We start from the raw sequence: 7473 nt of genomic DNA on the forward strand, positions 1-7473 counted from the left end.
CAGGGGGCTGTCATTGTTCCTTGGCTGGTGGCCACATCAGTTCAATCTCTGCCTCTGTGGTCACAGTGCTTCCTCTTCCGTGTCCCCTGTGTGTCTGTCTCAAAACACTCCTGGTCTCATCTAAGAATGCACGTGGGGGGGTAGGGGAGCATAGATCAAGATGCCGGAATAGAAGGACGTGGAGCTCACCTCTTCCCACAAATACATCAAAAATACACCTACACGTGAAACAGTTCTCACAGAATACCTATTGAATGCTGGGAGAAGATCTCATAATCCAAAGCTGCAAGAAAGATCACCATAAAACCAGGTAGGACAAAAGAAAGTAATCGGGATAGGACTTGCACCCCTGGGAGGGAGCTGTGGAAGAAGGTTCCCCCATCTTGGGAAGCCCCTTCACTGGCAAGGAAATCAGCTGGGACAGAAAGGGAGCTTCAGAGGCTCAGAGGAGAGGAGAGGAGTCAGCTTGTGGCAGGCAGGACAGAGACCAGCATAGACGGTCCTGGCCACCTCGCTGCACCCCCCAGCCCAAGTCATGCATCTACTGGTGCACACGGGGGCTGGGTGCTGAAACTCAGGTTTCAGCAGACAAACCCAGGGAGAGGACTGGGGTTCACTGCATGGAAACAGCCTGAAGACACTAGAATGTGGTCCAGGCCACAACTGGGGGTGTGCGCAGGACAGAGCCTGGGTCCGCTACAGAAGCCCCACTGTTAACACATGGCAAAGGGAGGGGCATGTCCCTGCCATAGCAGCCTCATTCTAGGTGTGCTCACAGTGGGCACGGCTCTGCTGCTATGAGGTCTGGGAGCACACAAGCCCAGCAGGTGGCCCACATGTGGAGGTGGGGCTGAAATCAGAGCCAATTCCCAGGGGCTGTTTGACTATGTAAGTACAGTGCCTATGGAACATCTGTGTGGATTACTGGTGCTCCATGGCTGGGGTGGGCCTGGCATTAACAGCAGCGGGCTTTGCAGGAGCACACACGGAGGCAGGGCCAGGGTCTATGCCGATTCCATAGCTCCCACAGTAGGTCCAGGTGTGTGACTACAGCAGGTCCGGTGCCGGACTTTGGCAGATCTGTGCCTGTGGCTTTGGAAGCACAGTGCCTGAGAAATACCTGGGCCAATTGCCAGTGTTCCCATGACTGAGGCAGGGCTGAGGGCAGTGCCAACAACAGTGTACTTTGTGAGAACACACAATGGGTGCTGGGCAATGCCGTAAGGCACACGTCCCAATGGACACCTATTGCAGAGGAATACTCAGTAGCTCCTCTCCCAGCGGGAGCACTCCAGTTTCACCTATCTCACACCACAGCTTAGAAACAGATCTGGAGGCTGCTACTCTGACAGCTGGGGAGCAGACCCTGTCACAGGGCAGTGACAACCACAGAGCAAACAAGAAGCCCCACTCAACATCCAGTGCAGGCTCTGGTCATCACAAAAACAATCACACCCCCTATCCAGAGGATAACGGCCAGAACACACTAAGGAAAGACATAGCAGTCATCCATACTGAAGACAGCCCTCACACCAAAACTATTAGACTCACACAGGCTACACAGGGATGCTCTCACATAAAATCAGCCCTTCAGGAGCAGAATAGATAACTGTTACTCCTAAATTCATAGAGTCAAAGAAATAAGTAAAATGAAGAAACTAAGAAACCACTCCCAATTAAAAGAACAAGAGAATTCCCTGAAAGAACAAACAATGAAACAGACCTTTCCAGTCTACTAGATCCCAAGTTCAAAAAGGAGATAATAAAAATACTGAAGGAATTAAGAAAAGCTATCAATAGAAATGCAGATCACTGTAACAAGGAATTAGAAACTATAAAGAGGATCCAATCAAAATTAGAAGACTCATTTGCCAAGATGAAAACCGAGCTAAAGGCAATGGACAGCAAACTAAATAATGCAGAAGAACAAATAAGTGACCTGAAAGATAAAATAATGGGAATCACCCAATCAGAAAAACAGACAGAAAGACAAATTTAAAAAGAAAATGAAAGCAGTATGTGAGACCTTTGGAATAATACAAAGAGAGCCAACATACACATAATAGGGATCCCAGAAGGAGAAGAAAGAGAAAAGGGGATTGAAAATCTATTTGAAGAAATTATGGCTGAAAACTTCCCAAATCTAAAGAAGGAAACACATATACAGATACAGAAAGAATGGAGAGTTCCAAAGAAGATGAACCCAAACAGACCTACATCAAGACATATTATAATCAAAATGGCAAAATTTAAACATAAAGGAAAGATTCTAAAGGCAGGAAGAGAAAAACAGTCAATTACAAGGGAACCCCCTCCCCGCCATAAGACTATCAGAGGATTTTTCTGCAAAAACTTTGCAGGCCAGAAGGGAGTGGCAAGATATATTCAAAGTCCTGAAAGGGAAACGAGGATACTCTACCCAACAAGATTATCATTTAGAATAGAAGGAGAGATAAAGAATTTCTCAGACAAGCAAAAACTAGAAGAATACAGCAATACTAAACCTATCCTAAAGAAATATTGAAAGGTCTTCTCTAAAGAGAAAAGAAGCAAGAATCTATTGGAAAGATAAAATCAAAATAGGAAAGTAAATCACTTAAATAAGCCAGTAAATAGATTAAAATAAATTTTTTTGTGAAAGTGATTACTACAATGAACATCAAAACATGAAGACGTAAAAGAGGACATCAAAAATCATAAAACGTGGGAGAGGGGAATAAGAAAATGTAGGTTTTAATCTAGACCATTTTTGACCTTATATGACTACCAGTCTAAAGAAAGTAGATACAATAATGGGTTAACATATTTGAAAACCAGGGTAACCAGAAATCAAAAACATACAATAGATTCACAAAAACAAAAAAAAGAGAACTCAAACATAATACAAAAGAAAACCATCAAACCACAAAAGGAAAATAAAAATAAAAATAAAGGAACAAGAAGAAATACAAAATCAATTGGAAAGCAAGATTTTAAATGGCAATAAATATATATCTAACAATAATTACCTTAAATGTCAATGGACTAAATGCTCTGATCAAAAGACACAGAGTGACAGATTGGATAATAAAACAAGAGCTTACAATATGCTACCTATAAGAGACCCACATAGACTGAAAGTGAAGGGATGGAAAAAGTTATTTCATGCAAATGGAAATGACAAGAAAGCAGGGGTAGCAATACTCACATCATACAAAACAGACTTTAAAACAAAGGCGAGGGCTTCCCTGGTGGCACAGTGGTTGAGAGCCTGCCTGCCGATGCGGGGGACACGGGTTCATGCCCCAGTCTGGGAAGATCCCACATGCCGTGGAGCGGTTGGGCCTGTGAGCCATGGCCGCTGAGCCTGCACGTCCGGAGCCTGTGCTCAGCAACGGGAGAGGCCGCGGCAGTGAGAGGCCCGCGTACCGCAAAAAAAAAAAAAAAAAAAAAAAAGAACAAAGGCCATAAAAGAAGGACACTATATAAAAGAATCAATACAAGAAGAGGATATTATACTTATTAACCTATATACACCCAATATAGGAGCACCTAAATACATAAATAAAACACTAATGGACTAAGGGAGCTATTGACAGGAATACAACAATAGTAGGAGACTTTAACAATCCACTGACATCAAGGGAGAGACCTTCCAGACAGAAAAATCAGTAAAGCAACAGAGATCCTAAATGACACAACAGAACAGTTAGACTCAATTGATATTTTCAGGACATTACATCCCCCCAAAAAACAGAACACACATACTCTTCAAGCACACATGGAACATTCCCTAGGATAGGCCATATACTAGGACACAAAACAAGCCTCAACAAATTTAAAAGGATAGAAATTATTTCAAGCATCTTTTCTGACCACAGTGGCATGAAACTAGAAATCAACCACAGAAAGAGAAACAAGAAAAAAGTTATTACATGGAGACTAAACAACATGCTAGTAAAAAACCAGTGGGTCAATGATGAAATCAAAGAGGAAATTAAAAACACTCGAGACAAATGAAAATTAAAACACAACCATACAAAAATCTATGTGATACAGCAAAAGCAGTCCTAAGAGGGAAGTTCATAGTGATACAGGCCTTCCTCAAAAAAACAAGAAAAATCTCAAATAAACGATTTAACCTATCACCTAAAATAATCAGAAAAAGAAAAACATACAAAACTTAAAGTCAGCAAAAGGTAGGAAATAATAAAGATCAGAGAGGAAACAGAGATTTCAAAAAAAATAGAAAAAAAATCAATAAAACCAAGAGCCAGTTTTTGAAAGCATAAACAATGTCGAGAAACCTCTGAGAAGGCTCACCAAGAAAAGAGAGAGGACCCAAATAAACAAAATATGAAATGAAAGGAGAAATAACAATCAATACCTCAGAAATACAAAAAACAGTAAGAAAATACTATGAACAACTATATACCAACAAATTGGATGACCTAGAAGAAATGGACAAGTTTCTAGAAATATACAGCCTGCCAAAACTGAATCAAGAAGACATAGGTAATTTGAACAGACTAATCACTAGAAGTGAAATAGAATCTGTGATTTTAAAAACTCCCTGAAAACAAAAGTCCAGGACCAAATGGCTTCACTGGGGAATTCTATGAAACATGCAAAGAAGAAGAACTTATACCAATCCTTCTCAAACTCTTCCAAAATATTGAAGGTGAGGGACACTCCCAAAGTCATTCTATGAAGCTACCATCACCCTGATACCAAAACCAGACAAAGACACTACCAAAAAAGAAATTACAGGCCACTATCTTTGATGAACATACATGCAAAAATCCTCAACAAAGTATTAGCAAACCGAATCCAACAACACATAAAAAGGATTATATACCATGATCATGTTGGATTCATATCAGGGTCACAGCATAGTTCAACATACACAAAATCAATCAATGTGATACACCACATCAACAAAAGAAAAGACAAAAACCACATGATCATTTAAAATGATGCAGAAGGGCTTCCCTGGTGGCGCAGTGGTTGGGAGTCCGCCTGCCAATGCAGGGGACACAGGTTCGTGCCCCGGTCCAGGAGGATCCCACGTGCCGCGGAGCGGCTGGGCCCGTGAGCCATGGCCACTGAGCCTGCGCGTCCGGAGCCTGTGCTCCGCAACGGGAGAGGCCACAGCAGTGAGAGGCCTGCATACCACAAAAAAAAAAAAAAAGATGCAGAAAAAGCATTTGATAAAATGCAACATTCATTCATGATATAAACTCTTACAAAAGTGGGCATAGAGGGAACAAATTTCAGGATAATAAACACTATTTATGACAAGCCCAAAGCCAATATAATACTCAACAGTGAAAAGCTGAAAGCCTTCCTGCTAAATTGTGGAACAAGACAAGGATGTCCACTATTAGCACTTCTATTCAACATAGTATTGGAAGTCCTAGCCACAGCAATCAGACAAGAAAAAGAAATAAAAGATATCCAAAGTGGAAGGGAAGAGGTAAAATTGACATTATATGCAAATGACTTGATACTGTATGTATAAAACTCTATGGACTCCACACAAAAGACTACTAGAACTTATAAACGAATTCAGCAATGTAGCAGGATACAAAATTAACATACAGAAATCTGTTGAATTTCTTTACACTAATAAAATATCAGAAAGGAAAAGTAAAAAAAAATCCCTTTTAAAAGTGCATCTTAAAAAAAAAAGAAAAATACAAGCCTAGGAATAAACCTGAACAAGGAGGTGAGAGACTTATACACTCAGACTTATAAAACATTGATTTTTAAAAATTGAAGATGATTCAAAGAAATGGAAAGATATCCCATGATCTTGGACTGGAAGAATTAATATTGTTCATACTACCCAAAGCAATCTACAAATTTAAGGCAGTCCCTATCAAATTACCCATGACATTTCTCACAGAACTAAAACAAATAATCCTAAAATTGATATGGAACCACAAAAGACCCAGAATTGCCAAAGCAAAACTGAGAATAAAAAAGAAAGCTGGGGCTTCCTTAGTGGTGCAGTGGTTGAGAGTCCACCTGCTGATGCAGGGGACACGGGTTTGTGCCCTGGTCTGGGAAGATCCCACATGCCGCGGAGTGGCTGGGCCCGTGAGCCATGGCCACTGAGCCTGCGCGTCCGGAGCCTGTGCTCCGCAACAGGAGAGGCCACAACAGTGAGAGGCCCGCGTACCGCAAAAAAAAAAAAAAAGAACAAGAAAGCTGAAGGCATATTCCCCCCAGACTTCAGACAATACTACAAAGTTACAGTAATCAAAACAGTACAGTATTGGCACAAACACACACATTTGGGTCAAAGAAACAGAATAGAAAGACAAGACATAATACCACACACCTACAGTCAATTAATCTTCAACAAAGTAGGCAAGAATATTCAACGGAGAAAAGACAGTCTCTTCAGCAAAATGTGCTGTGAAAGCTGGATAGGGCCATGTATGTAAATCAACGAAGTTAGAACACTTCCTTGCACCATACAAAAAAATAAACTCAAAATGACTTAGAGACTGAAATATAAGAAGTAACATCATAAAATTCCTAGAAAGGAATACAGGCAAAACAGTCTCTGGCATAAATCGTGCCAATATTTTTTTAGGTAAGTCTCCCAAGGCAAACAAAATAAAAGCAAAAGTAAACAAATGGAACCTAATCTAACTTAAAACCTTCTGTGCAGCACAGGAAAGCATAAACAAAATGAAAAGACAACTTGTGGACTGGAATAAAATATTTGCAAACAATTTGACTGAAAAGGCTTATTCCCAAAATATACAAATAGCTCATACAACTCAATAACAAAAAGACATGACACAAATAAACTTAGAAAAAAAACCTATGGTTACGAAAGTGGAAAGGTGCTGTGGAAGGATAAAACGGGAGTTTGGTATTAGCATATACACACTACTATATTTAAAACAGATAAACAGGGACTTCCCTGGTGGCACAATGGTTAAGAATCCGCCTGCCAAGGCAGGGGACATGGGTTCAAGCCCTGGTCCAGGAAGATCCCACATGCCGCAGAGCAACGAAGTCCGTGCTCCACAACTACTGAGCCTGCTCTCTAGAGCTCACGAGCCACAACTACTGAGCCTGCATGCCACAACTACTGAAGCCCACTCACCCTAGAGCCCACACACAACTACTGAACCCACGTGCTGCAACTACTGAAGCCCGCACGCCTAGAGCCCATGCTTTGCAACAAGAGAAGCCACTGCAATAAGAAGCCCGTGCACCGCAACAAAGAGTAGCCCCCATTCGCCACAACTAGAGAAAGCCCATGGGCAGCAACAAAGACCCAACACAGCCAAAAAATAATAAAATTAAATAAAAAAATTTAAAATAAACTACAGTAAGATATCATCTCACACAAGTCAAAGTGGTTATCATCAACAAGTCTACAATGATAAGTGCTAGAGAGGGTGTGGAGAAAAGGGAACCCTCTTGCACTGTTGATGGGAATGTAAATTGATACAGCCACTATGGAGAACA

The sequence above is a fragment of the Kogia breviceps genome, chromosome 10, assembly GCF_026419965.1.
Source record: "Kogia breviceps isolate mKogBre1 chromosome 10, mKogBre1 haplotype 1, whole genome shotgun sequence".
NCBI lineage: Eukaryota > Metazoa > Chordata > Mammalia > Artiodactyla > Physeteridae > Kogia > Kogia breviceps.